At 45.6% G+C, this 25,441-nt stretch overlaps 1 long non-coding RNA gene across 2 annotated transcripts in view; it reads left to right on the forward strand.

Moving 5' to 3' along the window:
* The first annotated feature begins 551 nt into the window (after positions 1 to 551).
* LOC137524968 (uncharacterized) overlaps positions 552 to 25,441 on the forward strand; it is a 210,413-nt gene continuing 185,523 nt past the window's right edge. For both annotated transcript variants that reach the window (XR_011022823.1, XR_011022822.1), the window contains exons 1-2: positions 552 to 1,046; positions 11,991 to 12,187. This is a non-coding gene — a long non-coding RNA (uncharacterized lncRNA). The remainder of the gene's footprint in view (positions 1,047 to 11,990; positions 12,188 to 25,441) is intronic.

A 25,441-nucleotide genomic window follows, 5' to 3' on the forward strand; every position in this document is an offset into this window, starting at 1 on the left:
CTGATCACCTGAGGAGCAGGTGATTAAGACTATACTGCAGCTAGTGGACACCTAAGGAGCAGGTGTTAGCTACTATAGACCCCTCACCAGTGGCTAGGCTCACCGGTGAGGACAGGAAGGTCAGACAAGCAGAGTAGGCAACATACGGACAGATAAAGTACAAAGACAGAAGGCTGATTCAATGTCACGTTCAGGCAGAGTCGGCAACAGGAATCAGATGGGCAGAGGTACAGAGTCGACAAGCAGGAGAATAGTCAAAGGAAGCAGAAGGTCATAACAGATAATACAATGCAATTAGTACTTTAAGCTTTCAACAGAATCTGGCTGAGTGTGGATCCCCAGCTCCAGCTGGTTCTAGCACACTTTGGGATCTGACTAGGGTCTGAGCGCTAACACGTTAGCATTCGCAACAGCAGACACGGGGCAACTGACAGACTAGTACTATATATACAGAGATGCCCCGCAGCGCCTCCCCCATCACTCAGCCAATCCAAAGTACCATTGGAGTCAGCTGACTTGGCAGATCAGCTGACTCCCCTTCTATTCGCATAAAGGTCCTGTTGCCTGGCGTAGCCCTCAATCTATGTGCAATAGAAGGACCAGGCAGAGCAGCAGCATGTAACTGCGCGGCAGAGGCCGCCTGCCATAGGCGGACTGGCCTGGGGGGATGGGGGGCAGTTTCCCCCCGGGCCGCCTCCTGCCTCTGTGTTTTGGGCCGCTGGCTGGATGTCTGGCAAAAGAGGAAAGGGACGACTTATTTCCTCTTTAAAAAAGGTCCCCTCCTGCGCCCTGTTCAGTAGATAGGCTGCAGTGATTAGTCTCACCAGCGGCTGGCCCGAGAGAAGATCAGCTGAGCGGCCAGTGTGACGAGTACTGCAGGCAATACACATCACTGCTCTTCTCCTGCTACTGCTAGATGTGGCGCCCCGCCCCCTGTCTTAGCGGCGATTTTAAAGTGTGTCATCAGTGAATTCAGAGGTGAATGAAGAGAGAGCAGCGGGGAGCATCTCTAAAACACATATAGAAGGCAGCGGTGACAGGACAGTGTAAGTTGCAAACTCGGGAGATTAGATTGATTGCCAGCCTGACCTTCTGACCTCCCTTATCTTTTGTTTTGTCCAAGTGTGTGTCTCTTCTTCCCAGGCCCCCCTCCTCCCCTGCTATCTCCTCTCTCCCAAATGTTATGGCTTGTTTCATCAGCATGTCCTTCCCGAATGGGACAGAGATGGCTGCAGTCCTGTGTGATCTCTGCTGTAACTGTTTCTCTTTTCCTCATGCTCTCTGTCTTCTTCTGTCTCCCTCACCATGCCCCCCATCTTTTTTACGTACTCCATTTCTCTTTCCCACATTCCTGTCCCTCTTGTCTAATTTTCATATATCTGTCCCTCTCTCCCACAAAATCTCTATTATACACACGCATCCACCCACCCCTGGCATCTTCCACAGCACATTACAGAGTACATAATCATGACACTGTTCTCATAGGAGCTCACAATCTAATCCTACCCTAGTCATAGTCTAATGTCCTACCATATTATTATTATGTATTTATATAGCACTGACATCTTCTGCAGCACATTATAGAGTACATAGTCATGTCACTGACTGTCCTCAGAGGAGCTCACACTCTAATCCTACCCTAGTCATAGTCTAATGTCCTACCATATTATTATTATGTATTTATATAGCACTGACATCTTCTGCAGCACATTACAGAGTACATAGTTATGTCACTGACTGTCCTCACAGGAGCTCACAATCTAATCCTACCTACCTTTCCTAAAGGTGCGTAGACACGCACTACTTCCGCCAACGACGGGTCCCCCAGACCCTCCCGCTGGGTGGAAGTTCTGCCGACAGTAGCACGTGTGTACACACTGTCGGCAGACTGATAAGGCTGTTTCTGAACGATCCGCTCAGAGGATCGTTCAGAAACGGCCTTATCAGTCTGCCGACAGCGCGTACGCACGTGCTACTGTCGGCAGAACTTGCGCCCAACAGGACGGTCTGGAGGAACCATCGTTGGCAGAAGTAGTGCGTGTCTACGCACCTTAACAGGCGGTAACATATTTGCATATCCCATAATGTTTGTGAAAAGGTATTCTGAAATGAAGACGGTCTTGCTTGATAATCTGATCCTGCAATGTGAAGGACATTATACCTGAAATTGTTCTGTGAGGCCATCATGTCGGAACTTATTTTGTAGGCAACGTAATACTGTAGCTGCTGATTTTTTTTTTGCATGGTGGCCGCATGTACTGCATGGCATGTGGTTTATATCATATGGTTGGGTTCTATAGTGTGTGATTTTTGTTTTGCTTTTTTTTTTGGAAGGGGGGAGGTAACACAGGTTCCTTGCCTGGGGTGACAAAAAGGCTAGTAACAGCCCTGTTTCTTGGGAAGAGGTTTCTGCAGCAGCGGGCAGGGGCGTAGCAATAGGGGTTGCAGAGGTTGCGACCGCATCGGGGCCCTTGGGCCAGAGGGGTCCCAAAGGGCATTCCCTCAACTACAGTTTTAGCTCTCTATTGATCCTTTGCTCATAATAATCCCCTCTATAGATACTTTGAATAGTGGTAATCATTAACAAGCTATTTCCCATCCCCTTCTTGCACCTCTGACACTGTAGTTGCCATTGGCAGGTTTTGGTACGCCGTATCAGTTGTTATGTATAGAGTGCTTGGGGGGCCCCATTGTAAAACTTGCATCGGGGCCCACAGCTCCTTAGCTATGCCACTGGCAGTGGGACAATGTGTTCATACGACTACAGTGATTCCTTCAGCTACTGAGTGGTAATAACAGATAGGGCACCCTTGATATTTACTCACTTATAGTTTGTTAACCACGCTCTCCCCTCAGCCCATATAATTTTAATTTCTTCCTTCGTGGGGAGAAACAGTACAGATGGAGGACGATCTGGGATGAGGAGTCAAGCTTTATGGGGCCTATTGACAGGATAACGTAACTCAGATGCTGCAGATTTTTCAGCTGCACATTTTGTTTCACTGTATCTCACTATCTTAAAGGTGCTCTATGTAGGTAATCTACAGTATGTATTTGCATGTAATGCTGTGCTGCTTTACACTTAATACGTTTGCTCACAAAAAATATATGGCTTTGGGCTAGGACTGCCGGGAAAGGGCCTCTAGGTTGTGTTTCCCCCCAGGCCAAAAGGTCCCAGTCCTCCCCTGCCGCCTGCTGATACGCGGAGATAGCCGCCATGCCGCCTGCCTCTGTGGCGGTATCTCCGCTATCCATTACAGTACCCCCTTCCCTGAGGTGTGGACCCCAGACACTTCCTACCCGGCTTCTCAGGGTGTAACTCATGAAACTCTTTCTTTAAATCCTCAGCATGCATGCGACAATCCGGCACCCAAGTTCTCTCCTCCAGACCATACCCCTTCCAGTGGACCAGATATTGTACAGAATTCTGCACCAATTGAGAATCCAATATCTTCTCGATCTCATACTCAGGTTGGTCGTCAACCATCACGGGGGGGAGAGGAATCCACATGCACCGCAGGTTTCAACAGAGAAACATGGAATGATCTCACACCTCTCATGCTGGCTGGGAGATCAATCGCATATGTGACATCATTAATCTGTCTGGACACAGGGTATGGGCCTACAAATCTGGGTCCTAACTTAGGTGACGGTTGTTTCAACGCCAAATGCCGAGTAGATACCCACACCATGTCCCCTGGGGAAAACTTCCACTCTACAGACCGTCTCTTATCCGCCTGTTTCTTCTGAGTCTGGAAAGCCTTTCCCAAATTCCTCTTAACTAACACCCAAATCTCCTTTAATGCCCTTTGCCAATCCTCCAGGGCCGGGAACGGAGTAGATGCCACAGGCAATGGAGAAAACTTTGGAGATTTTCCCGATACCACCTGAAAAGGGGAAAATCCTGAAGAGGCACTCTTCAGGTTATTATGCGCAAATTCCGCGAACGGCAGGAACTTAACCCAATCTGACTGTGCATCTGCCACATAACACCTGAGGAATTGTTCAAGGGACTAGTTAACTCTTTCGGTCTGACCATTGGTCTGTGGGTGGTAGCCTGATTAAAACGAAAGGTCCATACCTAACTGATGGCAAAAGGCTCTCCAGAATTTCGACACAAACTGGACTCCCCTGTCTGACACCACATTCTCCGGAATGCCATGCAACCGGAAAACGTGCTGAATGAAGAGGTCAGCTAACTCCTGGGCCGAGGGGAGTCCTTTCAGAGGGACGAAATGAGCCATCTTACTGAACCTATCAACTACCACCCAAATGACCGTCTTGCCCTCAGACCTGGGGAGTTCTCCTACAAAGTCCATAGACAAATGAGTCTAGGGTTCATTTGGCACTGGTAAGGGTTGTAATGTACCCACTGGTGCCAGGCGAGAGGGCTTACTTCTAGCGCAAACTGAGCACTTTCTCACAAACTCTTACCAATCAAGTGCCAGCGAGGGCCACCATACACATCTGGCCAATAGATCCTGAGTTCGGGCAGCTCCGGGATGGCCAGCATTCTTATGGGAATGGAATAATTGTAAGAGTTGTAGGCGAAAAGGAAGTGGTACGAACATAATCCCCTCAGGCTTTCCTTCTGGAATGTCCTGTTGGTAAGGCCCCAGAGTAGCCGTCCAGTCCTCCCAGGTTTCAGTAGCTGCCAGCACCACTTTCTGAGGTAGGATGGTCTCAGGGGTTGAAGGCTGAACTGTCTCTGGCTCGAAACACCTAGATAGAGCATCTGCTTTGACATTCGTACTACCTGGTGTATACGTTATGATAAATCTGAACCTTGAAAAGAATAGGGACCAGCGGGCCTGTCGAGGACTAAGTCTTTTGGCCCCTTCTATGTACTCCAAGTTTTTATGATCTGTATAGACTGTGATGGTATGTTCTGCCCCTTCCAGCCAATGGCGCCACTCTTCAAAGGCTAACTTAATGCCCAAGAGCTCTTGATTGCCAATATCGTAGTTCCTCTCGGCAGGAGAGAACCTACAAGAAAAGAAGGCACATGGGTGTAGTTTGCCTTGCAGACCGGAGCGCTGAGACAGTACAGCCCCAACCCCAATTTCTGATGCATCGACCTCAACAATGAAGGGGAAGGTGACATCCACATGTCTCAGAATGGGAGCAGAACAGAACAATTTTTTCAATGTGGCAAAGGCGGACTGTGCCTCTGCCGACCAGTGGTAACTGTCAGCCCCCTTTCTGGTAAGATTGGTGAGGGGTGATACTACAGAGGAGAACCTCTTGATGAACTTTCTGTAGTAATTGGCAAAGCCAAGAAATCTTTGGAGTGCCTTCAATCCTACAGGTTGGGGCCACTCCAAAACAGCAGAGACTTTTTCTGGATCCATAGAGAGACCAGAAGTGGAGATAATATATCCCAAAAAAGGAACTGTAGTGACCTCGAAGAGGCACTTCTCTAGCTTTGCGTACAGCGAATTCTGTCTTAATTTCCTTAAAACAAACTTGACATGCTTACGATGTTCTGTTAAATTAGGAGAGAAAATCAGTATGTCGTCTAGATACACTAGCACAAATTTCCCCAGCACCTTCCTGAAAACTTCATTAATTAACTCCTGGAAGACGGCAGGGGCATTACACAACCCAAGGGCATAACCAGATACTCGTAATGCCCGTCGGGCGTGTTGAACGCCGTCTTCAATTTGTCACCGCCCCTAATGCGTACCAGGTTGTATGCCCCTCGCAGGTCTAATTTGGAGAAGATACTGGCATTGGTCACCTGAGCAAACAAATCGTCAATCAGAGGCAATGGATAACGATTTTTTACAGTGATCTTATTTAAACCTCGATAATCAATACAAGGTCTAATCCCACCGTCCTTTTTCTGTACAAAAAAGAACCCAGCCCCAGCTGGTGACCGGGAAGGACGGATAAAGCCCTTGGCCAAGTTTTCTTTAATGTATTCCTGCATCGCCAGTTTCTCGGGCCCTGACAGATTATAAAGATGACCTATAGGGGGCATACAACCAGATCTTAATTCTATGGGACAATCGAAACTCCGGTGGGGCGGGAGTTTATCTGCAGACTTTGGACAGAACACGTCAGCGAATTCTGCGTACTGTGCTGGCACCCCTTTGACATGAATCTTGGTGGCGCAAACAGCAACCCTCTCCAAACAATGATGATGACAATGGGTTGACCAGCTCTGTAGCTGACCTGAAGCCAAGTCAATCTGAGGGGAGTGGAGTTGCAACCATGGCATACCAAGAATAATAGTAGAGGTTGCCATTTGCAGTACAAAGAATTGTAATTTCTCTTTATGTAACACCCCAATATTACACAATAATAAGGGGGTCTGGGAAAGAGGCTGTCTACACTGTAACGGAGAGTCATCTACCGCTGTGACCAAAATCTGCCGGTCTAAAGGGAGTAAGGGAATCCCCAATTTTTTTAGAAAGTCATAGTCTATAAAATTGGCTGCAGAGCCGGAGTCCACAAAGGCTTCTGTGGGTGTGGTCTGACCTTCCCAGGTAATGGAACAAGGAAGGAGCAAACGATTATTGTTTGGAGGTAAAGACTGCTCGCCTAGGGTATTACCTCTGACTACACCTAGGCAGCAGCGTTTCCCGACTTCTTAGGGCAATTCTGGACAATGTGACCCTCCTCAGCACAGTATAGACAGAGTCTTTCTGACCTTCTGCGATTCTTTTCCACTTGCGTCAACCTAGAGTGTCCGATTTGCATCGGCTCGTCCGGAGGTGACGAGGGTGGAGAGAAGGCGTAGGAGACAGATCTTACAGCATTTCTGCCACGGGTCTGTTTCTGATAGCGTAAGCTGCGATCTACCCGTACTGCCAAAGAAATTGCCTCGTCTATGGATTTGGGCTAACATCCTAACATCAAATCAGAGACTACATCGGACAATCCTGACAGAAAACAGTCTAGCAATGCATATGTTCCCCATCTAGCTGACACAGCCCACTTCCTATACTCCGCAGCATAAACCTCCACCAGATTACGACCCTGCCCAAGGGTCTTTAGTTTCCTTTCAGCAGTGGTTGCAATATCCGGATCATCATATATAATGGCCATGGCCTTAAAAAATTCCTGAGCTGAGGATAATGCCTCATGCTCTGAATGAAGACTATATGCCCATGTTTGTGAATCTCCTGAAAAAAGGGTCTTTATAAATGTTACCCTCTGGTGCTCTGTTCCTGACAAGTTAGGCCTCAAATCAAAATAGGATAACACACGATTCCTAAAGTTCTGAAAGTCAGATCTATGCCCAGAAAACTTTTCGGGTACGGACATACAAAGGTCCGAGACTGGAGGAGATTGCACTGTATTTATAGTCATTTGAAGTACCTGAACAGCCCCAGATAGTTGTGCAATCTGGGTTTGTTGGTTAATGATCACCCCGGAAAGACTGTTTACCGCGGTGGTCAGGACTTCAACATGACTACGCAGTGCGTCCATAATGTTTTGGTCTGCTGTTCTGTAACAATTGGTGTCAGCAAAACAGATTTTCTGATTATTAGTGATCTGCAGTATCACCAATAATACAGATGCTATACCTGATTATGTGGTGATCTGCAGAATCACCAACAATGCTAGTATAGCCAGACACAGGACAACCAATGTGGGATAGTGTTTGGTGCAACAGTAATGAGTAAGAGGAGATCTCCCGAGGAGCGGGTGACTCAGACAGTACTGCAGCAATGATCACCTGAGGAGCAGGTGATTCAGACTGTACTGCAGCCAGTGGACACCTGAGGAGCAGGTGTTACAGACAATGCTGCAAGGAAGATCACCTGAGGAGCAGGCGATTAAGACTATACTGCAGCCAGTGGACACCTGAGGAGCAGGGACCACTGACTGTGCTGCAAAGGCTGATCACCTGAGGAGCAGGTGGTTAAGACTATACTGCAGCCAGTGGACACCTGAGGAGCAGGGACCACTGACTGTGCTGCAAAGGCTGATCACCTGAGGAGCAGGTGGTTAAGACTATACTGCAGCCAGTGGACACCTGAGGAGCAGGGACCACTGACTGTGCTGCAAAGGCTGATCTCCTGAGGAGTAGGTGATTAAGACTATACTGCAGCCAGTGGACACCTGAGGAGCAGGGACCACTGACTGTGCTGCAAAGGCTGATCACCTGAGGAGCAGGTGATTAAGACTATACTGCAGCTAGTGGACACCTAAGGAGCAGGTGTTAGCTACTATAGACCCCTCACCAGTGGCTAGGCTCACCGGTGAGGACAGGAAGGTCAGACAAGCAGAGTAGGCAACGTACGGACAGATAAAGTACAAAGACAGAAGGCTGATTCAATGTCACGTTCAGGCAGAGTCGGCAACAGGAATCAGATGGGCAGAGGTACAGAGTCGACAAGCAGGAGAATAGTCAAAGGAAGCAGAAGGTCATAACAGATAATACAATGCAATTAGTACTTTAAGCTTTCAACAGAATCTGGCTAAGTGTGGATCCCCAGCTCCAGCTGGTTCTAGCACACTTTGGGATCTGACTAGGGTCTGAGCGCTAACACGTTAGCATTCGCAACAGCAGACACGGGGCAACTGACAGACTAGTACTATATATACAGAGATGCCCCGCAGCGCCGCCCCCATCACTCAGCCATTCCAAAGTACCATTGGAGTCAGCTGACTTGGCAGATCAGCTGACTCCCCTTCTATTCGCATAAAGGTCCTGTCGCCTGGCGCGCGTAGCCCTCAATCTATGTGCAATAGAAGGACCAGGCAGAGCAGCAGCATGTAACTGCGCGGCAGAGGCCGCCTGCTGATGATGCGCGGAGATAGCCGCCATGCCGCCTGCCTCTGTGGCGGTATCTCCGCTATCCATTACAGTACCCCCTTCCCTGAGGAGTGGACCCCAGACACTTCCTACCCGGCTTCTCAGGGTGTAACTCATGAAACTCTTTCTTTAAATCCTCAGCATGCATGCGACAATCCGGCACCCAAGTTCTCTCCTCCAGACCATACCCCTTCCAGTGGACCAGATATTGTACAGAATTCTGCACCAATCGAGAATCCAATATCTTCTCAATCTCATACTCAGGTTGGTTGTCAACCATCACGGGGGGGAGAGGAATCCACATGCACCGCAGGTTTCAACAGAGAAACATGGAATGATCTCACACCTCTCATTGGAGTCAGCTGACTTGACAGATCAGCTGACTCCCCTTCTATTCGCATAAAGGTCCTGTCGCCTGGCGCACGCGTGCACGTAGCCCTCAATCTTTGTGCAATAGAAGGACCAGGCAGAGCAGCAGCATGTAACTGCGCGGCAGAGGTTGCCTGCTGATACGCGGAGATAGCCGCCATGCCGCCTGCCTCTGTGGTGGTATCTCCGCTATCCATTACAAGAGGACAGAGAATTCCATTGATCACAGTGGACAGACAGGTCGCGGGAGAGGAGAAAGGGATTAATGAGCAGACTACGTGGGAGTTAAGTATGACCTGTGTATGTTTATTTTGACTTTTATTTTTCAGTTCAGATTTGCTTTAACCTCACTGTCTGTAGGAGCGAGCCTCACGTGTCTAAAAGGAAAGTTTCATGTAGTGCACAAGAACTTGTCAGAAAGATAATTACTTGTAATAACATGTACATAGATTCAAAGGTGTTCTGATTTATTCTCATCTCCGTTTATATCTAGAGAACAAAACATAGTTTATTTTATCACTATATAGAAAAGCAACATAGCCTGTAGAGGTGGAACGCGGCTGAGCCCAGGAGACTTGAGGTGAAGCATATGAATATCTTAGTGAAGCAGTATTCTTTAAATCCTCAGCATGCATGCGACAATCCGGCACCCAAGTTCTCTCCTCCAGACCATACCCCTTCCAGTGGACCAGATATTGTACAGAATATATCTATGTGAAGTCATTTTTTACAGGTTTATCTTTGGAGGCGCGCAGTGGACTGCATTTTATTCTAATACTTTTAGCCATAGACCCTGAACAAGCATGCAGATCAGATGTTTGACTTAAAGAGGAACTTTATCCCAATCAGTAGCTGATACCCTCTTTCCAACAAGAAATCTTCACCTTTTCACTAATAAATCAGTCTGTATGGCTGATATTGTGGTGAAACCCCTTACACAGTGTGATGTCATGACCATGGTCCTGAGAGTTTGCTGTCTGTGAATCTCATTGCATTGTGGGAAATAACAGCATTTTCCAACTGCTAAGCAAGCCTTATCACCCTCTCTGCATAGAACTCTCAGTAACGAACATTCCGTACAGATCACCTAGCAGAACTACAGATACCACCACCTGTGATGAATTTCAGAATGTAAATCAAGGAGAGGAAAGATATTACAGTGGGCAAATACTGACTAATCTATAAATTAATATTGTAAAAAAATAAGCAATTGTATTCATTATGTTATTTTCACTACAGTACCTCTTTAAGTTTGACTCCATTTGCTGCATGCTTGTTTCAGGTGTGTGATTCAGACACTACCAAAACCGGACCGAGGCAGAGGCACCAGCCTCAGGGCACAGTGTAGGAGGGGGCACACAACTCACTCCGCCCCCATTCCCCTATTGTGTTTGAAACAGAGAGAAATAAGAAAAGGGGATACATGGCAGTGACTGCCATCCAGATAACTAGAGGTTAAGGTGTTGGGGGCCCTGAGGTGCCTCTTACTCTAATATCAATCAGTGTGTGACGGCTGGGGTGGGAGGGATGGAGGGGCGCACCTTGGTGTCTTAGCCTTGGGTGCTGGAGGACCGTGTCCTGGCTCTGGACACTACTGATGCATGAAAGTTCACCAGGACTGCCAGGCAACTGGTATCGTTTAAAAGAAAATGAACATGGCAGCCTCCATATCCTTCTCAGGTCAGTTGTCATTTAACTGCCTCATCCTTACCCTACCCCTATCAGTGTAGTATATGGAAGGGGTATATGTACAGAAGGGTATGCGGTACATGGTAGGGATACACGGTAAGGTAGAATAGGTTAGGGTCACAGGGTAGGCCAGAAGTCAAATCCAGTGCATGTTGCATTAGTTATGCTTACCTAAAAAAAAAAAAAAAAAAAAAAAAAAAAAAACCCGCCTTTATCACAAAGACATTCTCCCTTCAAACGCAAACAGCATAGCATAATATTAGCTATATCCCATGCATTAGAGAATATCAATACTTTTACAAAACAGTCCCATTAATAGCATTCCTAAAATAGTCTAATTATTCAAGGAAAGGTACATACCAGGAGAAGATGAAGTAGCGACGACAACCACATCTGTTCCTGTTAATGTCCTCCTGGTGAAATATTGAAGTTTTCTATTGATTGGACTTCTTTTACGAAGTGCCATTCTTCCTCCATCGCTTCAGTTAACTGTCGAGAACCTGCCAATATTCTATAATTATCCTCCAGAAATATGTAGACATGCCAGATTACTACCCTGTACATTTCTATGTAACAATTATTTTGTTGACTTAGTACTATTACATTTCTTTTACACAGTTACTTACAGAGAGTTGGTCAATGTTAAGTACTTACAGTTGTTGTAATGGATGGAAAACATGAACATTAAATCAGAATGAAGTGCTTTTATGTGGATCATTCTTCCAGAAAATGTTTAGCATGAATAGTACACCTATGAGCTGTTTTAAAGTACTCTAACTCTAACCTCCTGTGGCGTAACTAAAGAGCTTGGGTGCAAGTAATACATGGAGCCCCAAGCACTCTATTGATATGGAGCAACAAAACCTATCAAGGACAGCTGCAGTGTCAGAGAGGTGTAATCAGAGTAAGTAAATACTGTAGATTGTTAAAGCGGGATTGTCACCATAAAAATCAAATTTCAGCAACTGGTCTGAGTGTATTAAGTGATAAAGATGCTAATCCTGCATTCAAAACTTTCAAAACTTTTTCTGCTGTTATGGTTTGGAGTTATCACATACTTAAGGAGCACTGGCCCTTTAGAAGCCAGTGCCAAACAGTTGCATGCTGGGGGTTCTTTTTATCTATAATATATTCCTCCTCTTCCATTTATTTCCCTGCCTAGCTGCTTATCTGAAACACGATCCTCTGCTCACTTGTGTTTACAAGCAAGGCTGAGGTGACTCAGCGATTGGAGGAGAAAAGAAAAAAGTAAAGGGCAGAAATTACATCAGGATGTAGCCTAAACTGTGGGCAAAAGACATGGATCCCACCAGGAACAGAATTTTCTTCATTTCGTGGACAGTACAATACATGTGTTATGTAAGTACATCAAGTATTTATCTACTTATATACTGTATGTGTTTTTTCCCCCCTGGCATAGTATGGCTGATCCTACTGCTTTAAGGATTACCACTATGCAATGCACATATAGAGGTGTTCATTACCAGCATAGCATCAATAAAAAACTTGCAACCTCTGCACCCCCTATTGCTACGCCACTGCTAACCTTACCTCTCATTAAGGGGCATAATTGCAAATCATGCCCCCCCCCCCCCTACCCCCCAGCAAAACTTCTTGGCAGGGCCCCCAATGCTTACACTTTTTCCCTTGCCTACTCCTGGTGACCCTCACAGCCTGGAGGCCCATCTCACAAGGGTCTTAAAACAAGTGTGGCCATCATGATCTCCACACCCATAACAAGTGTAGCCACAAAAATACCTGATTTGAAGGATGACCCCTTTATTGGAGAGAGTGAAGTAATAGTTGGGGCCCCCTGCAGTAGCAGGGGCTGCTCCCCTCTAGCTATGCCCCTGCTCTCATTCTTTATTTAAAGAGAACCCGAGGTGTGTTTAAAGAATGTTATCTGCATACAGAGGCTGGATCTGCCTATACAGCCCAGCCTCTGTTGCTATTCCGAACCCCACTAAGGTCCCCCTGCACTCTGCAATCCCTCATAAATCACAGCCGTGCTGTGAGGCTCTGTTTACATCTGTAGTGTCAGTCTCAGCTGCTCCCCCGCCTCCTGCATAGCTCCGGTCCCTGCCCCCATCCCTTCCCTCCAATCAGCAGGGAGGGAAGGGATGCAGGCGGGGACTGGAGTTCTGCAAGAGGCGGGGAGAGCAGCAGACTGACACTATAGAGATAAACACAGCCAGCTCTGACAAGCTGTTTGTCAGCAGCATGGCTGTGATTTATGAGGGATTGCAGAGTGCAGGGGGACCTTAGGGGGGTTTGGGATAGCAACAGAGGCTGGGCTGTATAGGCAGATCCAGCCGCTGTATGCAGATAATATTCTTCAAACCCACCTCGGGTTCTCTTTAATATAGCTAGGAGGTGCCAAAAATAAAAAAAAAATAATTTAAAATGGAGGAAATAGTGGACTTACCTCCAAAGAACCACAGTAGCCATAATAAGGCAAAAATGTTTATTGAGCTCACCACAGCATGTTTCTCAGACTGACACTCCTGCTCTACCGAGCATATAATGAGCCTAATGGCTGGAGACTGAGCACCTTCCGGTCTTGGTTTTTCTGGCCATTGGGCTGATTATATAACAGCTGAAGTGAGAGTGTTAGCCCACGAAACGTGTTGAGGTGAGCTCAATAAACATTTTGCTTCATTATGGATATTGTGGTTCTTTGAAGATATCACTAAGGCCTTGTTCACAATATATTCGTTTTTGAAAAATTTTAAGCATGGGCAATTTTCAAAATCTCCCTGAAAGCGCTTATGCAATGATTCTCTAAGAGAGAGTTCATATCAGAGCGGTTCGTTTGCGGTCTGCTTTGTAAAGCGGTGCTTGAGCCATTTTTGAGGCGATTTGCCTCAATGGAAGGTATGGGAAAAACGCAAAACGCTCACAAAATCGCTTTGGCAAGCATTGCGTGACTGTTTTTTTAAAAAAATACATTGTATTTATTTTTTCCGGATTTTTTTCCGGGTAAAAAGACAGAAGCACACTGCAAAAGCGCTTACAAAAACGAGCGAATGCGCAGAAAATCGCCAGAAAACACTTTAAAAAATGCGGAAAAGAACGCCCACCGCCGATGGACACGCGAGCCGAATGCAATGTGAACAAGGCCTAAATGTTTTGGTAAAAAAAACTATTGCACAGACAGGATGTTGGCCTTTTCATTTAGGAAGGGGTTGCACAGTTCAGGCTGCTTGAGGCTCACACAGTGACCCTCCCAGTGCTTTGTTCTGGGCAGGGGGTGGGAAAAGGGTCTTTACTAGTAAAGAGCTTGAATTTCACATAGTTGTAATTTTCCAGCAAAATGTACAATGACCATGAAGAATTGTAAAATGAATATTCAAACTGCTGCGAAATTAACTTTGGGTGTAATCGTAATTACAATGTGTCATTTTGTAATTAGTAATCTGATACATTTTTCTGCAATATTGACCACTTGTGTTTTCTCATGTCCTTGCATTTGGCAAAAATGTGTTTCATATGTGAAAATCATGGTGAAACGAAAATGGACATATTCGCTCTTCACTGCTCAGTAGACACATGGCACACTTACCTTGAACGTAGTTTCAAAAATTAGGCAAAAATACAGTAGTGAATTCCATAAACCATTTCAGCCTTTTGAACGTAGCTGCTACGTCCAAAAGGCTGCTGCTGCGCTCTCCCACAGCCACTCGCTCGAGCCTGCGCGCTCCCGTGCCGCTGTCCATTAGCCCGGAGATCAATGAATGTGAACTTAGTTCCCATACATTGATCTAAGTCCCCGTTAGAAAGACTGACGGCTTCTATGAGAAGCCGCGATCTTTCTGAACAACAAAAAAAAAATAACGTCCTCCCTACACTTCCTGTAAGAGGAGAGGGAAGCCTCTGTATCCCCCAGAGCCTTCCCTTGTCCTACTCTGCCAGGCCAGATACAAATACGTGTATATGTACAGAAGGGGCATGCGGTACATGGTAGGGATACACGGTAAGGTAGAATAGGTTAGGGTCACAGGGTAGGCCAGAAGTCAAATCCAGTGCATGTTGCATTAGTTATGCTTACCTAAAAAAAACAAAAAAAAAACGCCTTTATCACAAAGACATTCTCCCTTCAAACGAAAGCAGCATAGCATAATATTAGCTATATTCCATGCATTAGAGATTATCAATACTTTTACAAAACAGTCCCATTAATAGCATTCCTTAAATAGTCTAATTATTCAAGAAAAGGCACATACCGGGTGAAGATGAAATAGCGACAACCACATCTGTTCCTGTTAATGTCCACCTGGTGAAATATTGAAGTTTTCTATTGATTGGATTTCTTTTACAAAGTGCCATTCCATTAACCATTTCAGCCTTTTGGACGTAGCTGCTACGTCCGAAAGGCTGCTGCCGTGCGCTCCCGCTGCTGATTGCGCGCTCTCGTGCCACCGTCCGTTAGCCCGGAGATCAATGAATGGGAACGTAGTTTCCATTCATTGATCTAAGTCCCCATTAGAAAGAACGACGGCTTCTATGAGAAGCTGCGATCTTTCTGAACGAAAAAAGAAAAATCACATCCTCCCTACACTTCCGGTAAGAGTAGAGGGAAGCCTCTGTATCCCCCAGAGCCTTCCCCCGTCCTACTCTGCCAGACTTTTCCAGCACCTGAGACCCGGGAAAATTGCGGGTACACTTTTGGACAGCGCCTACACAGTAGCACGGACCCACTCAAGGTGGGTGGAAAAACCCAAGTCTGATCAGGTCTGTGCCAATGCGCATGTGCAGTAGTATGGACCTGACCACCAAAGTCCAAGTGGGTCTGTGCTACAGCGCATGGGCTGGACAGCGAGGGAATGGGCCAAATGTCTGATGTGAATATCTCAAATCTAAGCTGCATTATATTTATGTACAAATTGGAATTATTAACATTAACCATGTCTAAACTCTGCTAGTAGTGATGGTCGCTACGAGTAGCTACAAGTATGTAGCTACTAGTAATAATAATTTAAATTAGATAACCCTGCCCCCGGAAGAGGGGGGGGTTAATTTACCTATGCCGCTACCTATAGCCGATGCATTCCATCCACTTGAGGTCTATGTAAAGCAACAACTTCATCCTTCAATCCTGGAAGTGGCGTTACGTGGACCCCAAGTGGAATGCATCGCTTATAGGCGGCAGCACAGGTAAGTTAACCGCCCTCTACCACGGGCAACGCTATCTAATTTAAATTTTGATTACGAGTAGCTGCATACTCGTAGCTACTTGTGGTGACCATCACTATCTGCTAGTCCTTATAGCAGAGATAGGCCTTGAGAGCCATTGTAATCTTTCATATCATTCCTCGTAATGTGGCACAGATTATTGATTTATTATTACCGTACTAGAAAACATTTGAAGCTGCAAGAAAAATGATCTCCCAGCCCTTAATTTGATATATTCACAAAATATTTGTACATGCAAAGTTCACTGGGTTTACTCAATCCACGTAATGCATGTAAAGCAAACAGCGTAACATCTATGTTGTTGGTATAAAGCATGTTACAAATGTATGTTATACAAACAGCATAGGCTTGCATGTATAACACGAGTTATGCTATTTGCTTGCTATGTAAACTGCATAAAGCCTGCATGATGGTGTAGTGTTTAGCATTCTTGCCTTCCAGCACTGGGTCCCTGGTTTGAATCCCAGCCAGGGTACTATCTGCACAGAGTTTGTATGTTCTCCTTGTGGCTGTGGGTTTCCTCCAAGCACTCTGTTTTTCTCCCACATCCCAAAAGCATACAGATAAGTTAATTGGCTTCCACCTAAAAAATGTGGCCCTAGACTATGATGGACATGTGACTATGTTAGGGATTGTGAACTCCTCTGAGAGACAGTTAGTGACATAACCATATAATACTGTATGTACAGTGCTGTGGAAAATGTCAATGCATAAATAATAATAATAATAGTAAATAAATAAATAGTAAGGGCCCTTTTGCGTTAGTGATGCGTTAGTGCTCGTTGGTATGAGTTTTTTCCATAGCTGTGCATTGTGTGAAGAAGATTTCAGTTAAAACGTGCATAGTGGGAACTGTGCCATAGGAAAACATGGGCATTACTTTGAAATTCAGTTGTCCTTTCAGTTATAACTGAGAGCAACTGATTAAAGTGGACCCAAACCAAACATTTTTTTTAATTCAAAATATTTAGTTGCACCACTCTGACACATACAAAGATAAATAAACACTCCTTCAAGCCTATGAGCATTTCAGTCCCTGCTTTTCACCCTTCACTTTTCATAACTAGGGTTATACTGGGGGCAGCCATTAGCAATTTCTCCTTTGCCGGACACCACCTACTTCACCAGTTTGCCGAATTTTGTCCTGGCAATTTGAAAAAAAGGGAGGGGTTCCTCCAATAAATGTAAAATATTTTATATTTGTCATCATGCAGCTGAAAAAAGGCTGCTATTTATTATTACAATTTAGAAAATAGATTTTATTTCTGAAATCTTGTATTTTTAATTTGGGTCCACTTTAAGTTTAAAGGGGGCCTAAGCCTTGTAAATAGAGCGCAGAGATGGCACAAAAAATATTCTGATGTTTTATTAATATACCCGAATGTGACATAATGCTGCACAAATGGTCATCTTGGAGTGAGGGACACACTCAGCCTCGTAGTAAATCAATCTTTAATACACCTGATTCCACTGCATAAAAATAAACTATGCCAGAACTGAAGATGTGAAGTCATGAAAAGCTGAGGTTCTTCCCACATAAGGATATTCTTTGTTTGTTTGTTTTTCCTTGCTGGTAGCTGGATTGTAGGTATTGTGATGCTCCCTGCAGCAAACGTCCCAATCAAATTGATGCAACTGCCACCCAGGCTCAAGATAGTAATCCGGCCTTAAATTAAACCTGAGGCTATTTGTAAAAAAAAGGAGATACTAAACTAGGTAGAGGAATGCCACTGAATTGTCCAGAGGCCTCCCATCTCCTCCTCCTCAACCCCACTGTTGTCACACACTGACCCCGTAAACATTTTTTACAAGAGCTTGATGGGTGTGTTCTCATGGCCTCGTTCCCTGCTGTGTACAAACCAATCTTTGCTACTGTGCAGCCCCTGCCATACTCAGGGACGGATTTACAGCTCAGGAGCCTTTAGGCACATAAGCTCTGGCACCCTAAGCTCTGCCCCTTAACACAGGCCACACCTCTCACACACCCATAGACATTCAGATGCCCAGCCAAGGCACTATCTGCATTAAGTTTGTATGCTCTCCCTGTGGGTTTCCTCCTGGCGCTCTGGTTTCCTCCCACGTCCCAAAAAACATATTGGTAAATTAATTGGCTTCCCCCTTAAAATTGGCCTTAGACTATGATGGATATATGAATATGGATGAGATTACATTATGAGCTCCTGTGAGGGACAGTTAGTGGCATAACTACAGTATATGCTCTGTAAAGTGTTGTGGAAGTTGTAGCTATATAAATACAAAATAATAATAATAAAGATACCATGGCAGTAGATGTACAGTCCATAATGCGTCCATTTGCCTACTCTATTCTTCTCCTTTCCACAAGGTGGCGCTATATCGCTTATTTGTGTCTTACTGCAACTCATAAAAATTGTGCTAAGACAGCCATATAATTTCTTCTTTCTGTAAAGCTAAAACTTTGTTTGTGATGTTTGTAATTGTTATTTATAGAAGGAATGGGTGTTTGTTAAAAACCACTTAGTACTGCAACTACAGTACATTCATTACATACGTACGGATGGTTTAGGCACAGTGGTATGGATATAATGCCTAGTACACACCATACAATTTTCTGTAAGATTTTCTGTTATGCTGGGAATACACGGTACGTTTTTGCCGCTCAATTTCGCGGCCAATCGTTTTCCACGATTGATTTCGCCCCCGATTCTCTTATCTTCCATTTGTATTCATTATCTTTTCCCATTGTTCCCTATGCAAAATCGAGCGCGGAATCGATCGTGCAAGAGATCGGACATTTCGGAAATCATCAATCAAGCCATCTTAATGGCTCAAAAACGCACCATGTATGCCCAGCATATTGCTGGGCATACACGGTGCAATTCTGCGCCGGCATCGAGCCGCTGGCGTGATGCCGGCGTGTCTCCGCTCGTCCGCGGGGGCGCGCGGATCGTTTCCCGCTCATCCCCGCCGGCGCTTTTAATTAGCGCTTCATTTATTTCCATTGTTCTCCCCGCCGGTATCGAGCGCAGAATCGATCCGTATCGGACAGGTTGGATCTAATCATTCGAGCCATCAGCTGCTTGATTGATAAGAACTATTCAGGGGTCGAGTGGTGCGTGGACGCGGGTGAACGGCGTCCACTTACTATTTCCACAGCATGGACGCCGTTCACCCTGCCATGTTCGGAGGGGAGCAGCGCAGTGGAAGGAGAGCTGTAAGCAGCGGTGGAGAAGGGGGGCCATCTCCCCCTTCCCTCACCTTAGGGTGCTCTCCTTCCCTCGCTCTCCCCTCCTGAAGTAATGTGCGGGCAGCTGGCAGCGGGCGGGACTTACCTCTCCTCGTTCCGGCGCCGGATCTGCGTGCCGCTGCTCTGGTCTGGACCAGGCCAGACTTGCGGCACGAAGATCCGGTGTTCCGACGAGGAGGAGAGGTAAGTCCTGCCCGCTGCCGGCTGCCCGCACGTTACTTCAGGAGGGGAGAGCGAGGGAAGGAGAGCACCTTAAGGTGCTGCTCACAGCTCTCCTTCCACAGCGCTGCTCCCCTCCTGCTGGGGGACACCTGAGTACCTATTCTGGGGACATATACCCCCTGACTACATATACTGGGCACATATACCCCTGGCTACATATACCCCTGGCTACATATACTTTGCACATATACCCCTGGCGACATATATACTGGGCACATATACCCCTTGACTACATATACTGGGCACATATACCCCCCTGACTACATATACTGGGCACATATACCCCTGGCTACATATACTGGGCACATATACCTCCTGACTACATATACTGGGCACATATACCCCCTGACTACATATACTGGGCACATATACCCCCTGACTACATATACTGGGCACATATACCCCCTGACTACATATACTGGGCACATATACCCCCTGACTACATATACTGGGCACATATACCGCCTGACTACATATACTGGGCACATATACCCCCCTGACTACATATACTGGGAACATATACCCCCTGACTACATATATTGGGCACATATACCCCCCCTGACTACATATACTGGGCACATATACCCCCTGACTACATATACTGGGACATATACCCCTGGCTACATATACCCCTGGCTACATATACTCCTGGCTACATATACCCCTGGCTACATATACTGGGCACATATACCCCTGACTACATATACTGGGCACATATACCCCTGGCTACATATACTGGGCACATATACCCCTGGCTACATATACTGGGCACATATACCCCTGGCTACATATACTGGGCACATATACCCCTGGCTACATATACTGGGCACGTATACCCCTGGCTACATATACTGGACACGTATACCCCTGGCTACATATACTGGGGATATATACCCCTGGCTACATATACTGGGCACGTATACCCCTGGCTACATATACTGGGCACGTATACCCCTGGCTACATATACTGGGGATATATACCCCTGGCTACATATACTGGGGACTACTATACTCATGGCTACTTATACTGGGGACACCTATAGACCTGGCTACCTATGCTGGGGGTACCTATTTTGGGGGAACTGCTGTTATGTATTTCGGGAACAGCTGCCAGATTATGTGTATGTTAGGGGAACGGCTGCTGCCAGATTACGTGTATTTTGGGGAACAGCTGCCAGATTATGTGTATGTTAGGGGAACGACTGCTGCCAGATTACGCATATTTTTGGGAACTGCTGCCAGATTGTGTATGTTTGGGGGACCACTGCTGCCAGATTATATGTATTTTGGGTGTTACGTGTATTTTGGGTGATCCGCTGCCAGGTTTCGTGTATTTTGGGGAACTGCTTCCAAATTATGTGTATGTTGGGGGAACTGCTGCTGCCACATTGTCTATTTTGGGGGAACCACTGCCATATTATCTGTATTTTGGAGGAACTTCTACTAGATTATGTGTCTTTTTGGTGAGATGCTGTCAGATTACATCTATTTTGGGGGGATACACTACGGCAGAGCTCAAACTTCCCCGGCAGACCTTTTACATCACTGCTAAGGTCATGTATATTTGGCCCCACCCATGATCACGCCCACATTATGCTTGACCATGCCCATTTTCCAGGTGGGTCCACTCACTTCTTTTCCCAGGACTAGACCCCTGGAACTATTGCACCGTGTATGCCCAGCATTAGATTTACCTGCCAGATAGATAATTTCCAACATGTTGGAAATTTATCTATCTAACCATCTATCTGCCTGGCAATTAGGCATTGTTCTACTCAGCAGGAAATAACCAGAAGACAATGCAGCAGAGATAATGACCAGTCTCCACCAGTACTTTACAGAAAATAATCTAATTACAGAAAATCTAACAGAAAAATCTAACAGAAAATTGTTGGTGTGTACTAGGCATAATGCTGGGACTACACGGCTCGATTTTCGAATTCGATTCCTCGCCCGATCGTTTTTCACGCTCGATTCTGCGGGTGATTCTCTTATCTTTTTCTCGTTTTTCTTTTTCCATTGTCTCCCGTTCAGAATTGAGCGCGGAAACGATCGGGCAGGAGATCGGACGTGTCGGAAATTATCAATCGAGCCATCTAAATGGCTCTGAATTGAGCCGTGTATTCCCAGCATAAGTCTGTAGCCAGCAATGAGCACAGCATCGTATGCAAACATGCAACTCTGTTTATTTCTACTACAGATCTTTCGTAACTCCCAAATGTCCCTTTTTTGAAGGATCAGTCCCTATTTGGGCACCCAATCCCTCTGTCCCTCTTTCTTCCTCATGTGTCCCTCTTTCAGGACTGATGTACAGATCTGTGTAAATATATGTATTTTTCTACTGAAAAATGTGTTTAATTGACTCTAAACTTTATTCCCATCCTTTAAATTGATATACTTCTTATTTTCAAAAGTTAATATGAAGAAAAATGAACCAGGATAGAAAGGATAAGTGTGTTTCGAATTCTAAAACTACGGTACATATTTTTTTAATGGGATCTTTATGGTATGCATGGCTAGGGGTGTGTCTGGGATGTGGTTAGGGGTGTAATGGGGCATGGCTTAAGTGTCCCTCTTTCTTATCTCAAAAAGTTGGGAGGTATGGCTGTATAGAGGACTGATCAGAGAAGCCCTCCTTGATGTCTGAATTGATACTCCTTCTCCCCACCCACAGAGATCAGTAAAGAGAAGCAATGCTGAGAAAAGTTGTGTCTCACCTTTTGCAGTGCCAGCTAAGATTGATGATGTCATCAGGCCAGGACCCAATACCTGTGACAGAGTAGACTGGCTCACGTGCAGGCATGGTTAAATACTTGATAATACTTCCTTATCATGCTTTTAATGCTGCTCTTTACATGGAGGGCTGGTTCAAGGGGAACCACTAGATGACAGGTGGCAAACACAAGGCCCGCATGCTGAATATGGCCCAACAGCCTACAGGTAAGGGCCAAGTCACAACAATTAGTCACAGCAGCTAGCTCATCATAGCCATTATTTGCTTTAATTAGTTGCTTTCACAGCCAATAACATTAACATTTTCTTACTCGTAAATTGTACCCAAGGCAAACCTTGGGTACAAATACTTTCTATGGCCAGATTTGATGCACAAAGGCCATGGCCTGGGGACCAGGAAGCAAGGGATGGGCACACTAAGGCAGTTAAAGAGGAACTCCAGTGAAAATAATGTAATAAAAAAGTGCTTAATTTTTACAATAATTATGTATAAATGATTTAGTCAAAGTTTGCTCATTGTAAAATCTTTCCTCCCCTGATTTACATACTGACATTAAGGGCCTGTTTCCACTACACACGGATTCTGGATGCAGAAAACTGACTCCAATGAATGCCTATGGGAAATCTGCATCAGAAAAATTGCGTTTAGTGGAAACAGGCCCATAGGCATTCATTGGAGTCAGTTTTTCTGCACCCAGAATCCGCGTGTAGTGGAAATAGGCCCTTTCACATGGTGACATTTTTACTGCTGGCAGGTGATGTCACTGGAAGGAGACACTGCTTGCTTTTTTGTCAGTTGGGAACAGCTGTTATTTCCCACAATGCAACAAGGCTCCCACAGTGCTGTGAGGTGCTGACATCACACTGTGGGAGGGGTTTCACCACAAAATCAGCCATACAGAGCCCCCTGATGATCCGTTTGAGAAAAGGAATAGATTTCTCATGGGAAAGGGGGTATCAGCTACTGATTGGAATGAAGTTCAATTCTTGGTTATGGTTTCTCTTTAAACTGCCAAACATGTAAACCGCAGCAGTCACAAACCCAGTCCATGGCTGCCCTGCTTCCACAGAGGCAAGCAGAGAAGCACTGGTCCTGTGCTCCCCCCCCCCCATCCTGTGCTGTGCTCCCCCCTTCCCAAGCACAGCATAGAATGGGGGGAAGTTGTACACAGGACCATGGAAGTACACAGGATGGGGAAGCAAAAGATGAGAGCACAGGACCAGGGGAACAAATGGGACAGAGGGAGCACACAGGACAAGTGGTGCACAGGATGGGGTGGTTGGAAGGAGGCGGGGTTGGAGACAGTGGGCCTTGGGCGGTAAAATATACAAATCCAGCCATGATACTTTCCTAAGAAGAACAGAGCCTCTGGATCCCATAGAGACGTCTCATGTCATCCTCTGGTCTCCTGTTGTCACGTTTCTTTTCAGTGTGGCCGTACTGTACCTGCATGAGCACTGCCTGGCCTGCGCAGTGAGCTGGAGCTGCTCATGCACGAGCGGCTGTGTACCTTTGCTCAGCCACAGATGGAAGCATGGTCTGTATGTGCAGGAGGGTCTCAGGCCGCAGCAGAGGTCCAGAGGACAGCGTGGGAAGCTTCTGGAGGATACAGAGGTTTCCCTCTCTTTAGGTAAGTGTTTTTTCACCTGAGGATCACCTCTGGTTTGCTTTAAGTCTAGACACAGCTAATAGTTAAAGCAATTTGGTTCTTGTGACAGAGTCACCTTTAGCCCTAAGACAGCAGGGAGAGCCCCATCCTTCACCGTACCATTCAGCGTATTTAAAGGGACTCCGAGGAGTAAAACAAAAACAAAATCAGAACTTACCTGGGGCTTTCTCCAGCCCACCGTAGGAGGTCCCCCGGTGTCCTCCTGGCTCCTCTCCCGGTCCCTCCGCAAAAATCACGACTGGCGACACCGGGGCCGAGTGTCGGGCTGACACTTCCTGAACGATGACTCGTCATCACGCCGGCCGCTACGCGTCATCACAGAGGCCGGCGTGACAGTACTGTGCTTGCATGGTTTACAGTTAATAAACCGCGCATGCGCAGTACTGTCATGCCGGCCAGCGTGATGACGCGTAGCGGCCAGCGTGATGACGACAAGCAATCTGCAGTGTGCAGCATAGTATGCTGCAGCTTTCCATAGTCCCTGTGATGTTTTCCAGATTTCATGAATCTTCGTCTGCATAGATAAGGCATTAGATTACCATTGTTTGGATACATATTATCTTACTACAGCGGAAAAGTGGTGGATCCATCTGTGTTCCCAGGTACTTGACTTTATTTTCCTTGTTCTCAAAACAAGAAGTATTGCATGATCATTAGGCATATAACACCTTGGCAATCAGTTGACCAGTTTTCATCCAATACATTTTTAATATTGAATGAAACCACCAAATATGTTCTGTTGTTCCAATTATAGAGTACCGTCTCTGCAAAAGCAATTTGGTGATAAATTAGAATCTTTATTATGAGCTAATGCTGAGGTATAAAAAAATCTTTGTAGTAACTTAAAGGACACTTGAACTGAGAGGGATATGGAGGCTGCCATATCTTTTTCCTTTAAACAATACCTGTTGCCTACTTTTAGCCGTAGACCCTGAACAAGTTGCATGCTTGTTTCAGGTGTGTGATCCAGACACTACTGCAGCCAAAGACATCAGCAGGACAGCCAGGCAACTGGTATGGTTTAAAATGAAATAAATATCCCTCCCAGTTCAGGTGTCCTTCAAAGGTTATTTCTACAGTGATAGTGAATCTTACTCCATTTTGACATAGTTAAAAAAAACAATGTTTCCTCTTGTTCATAGGCACTGAAAAATGTAGACTGGATTATTTCCCATCTCCTAATAGTTCTTAATTTACTTTGGTATTGAGTGAGGTTGGTTGGTGAATATTGCATCAAACCCAAGTGCTTACAGGACATCCAAGGTGAAATTTTTTTTTGTTTTAGATTTAAATCTACTTTTTAAGTTTTTACTGTTTTTATTGTTTTTGCTCAATGACACATTCGTTGAAGTATGCCACAGGTAAAATCTATGAACTATTGACCCTTTTTATCTCTTTCCGGCTCTCAGAAGCCATTTTCTGCTAGGAAAGTGTTTTATAGTTGTAATTTCTTATCAGTGAGGGTCACACTGTAGTCTGACCCAGTCCTGACTCATACAGGAACTGCCATTTACATACCTGATGTTTAACTCTTTCAGGCAGAGAATGAAAAAAAGAAACACAGCATAG

Source organism: Hyperolius riggenbachi, chromosome 7 (assembly GCF_040937935.1).
Source record: "Hyperolius riggenbachi isolate aHypRig1 chromosome 7, aHypRig1.pri, whole genome shotgun sequence".
Lineage (NCBI taxonomy): Eukaryota > Metazoa > Chordata > Amphibia > Anura > Hyperoliidae > Hyperolius > Hyperolius riggenbachi.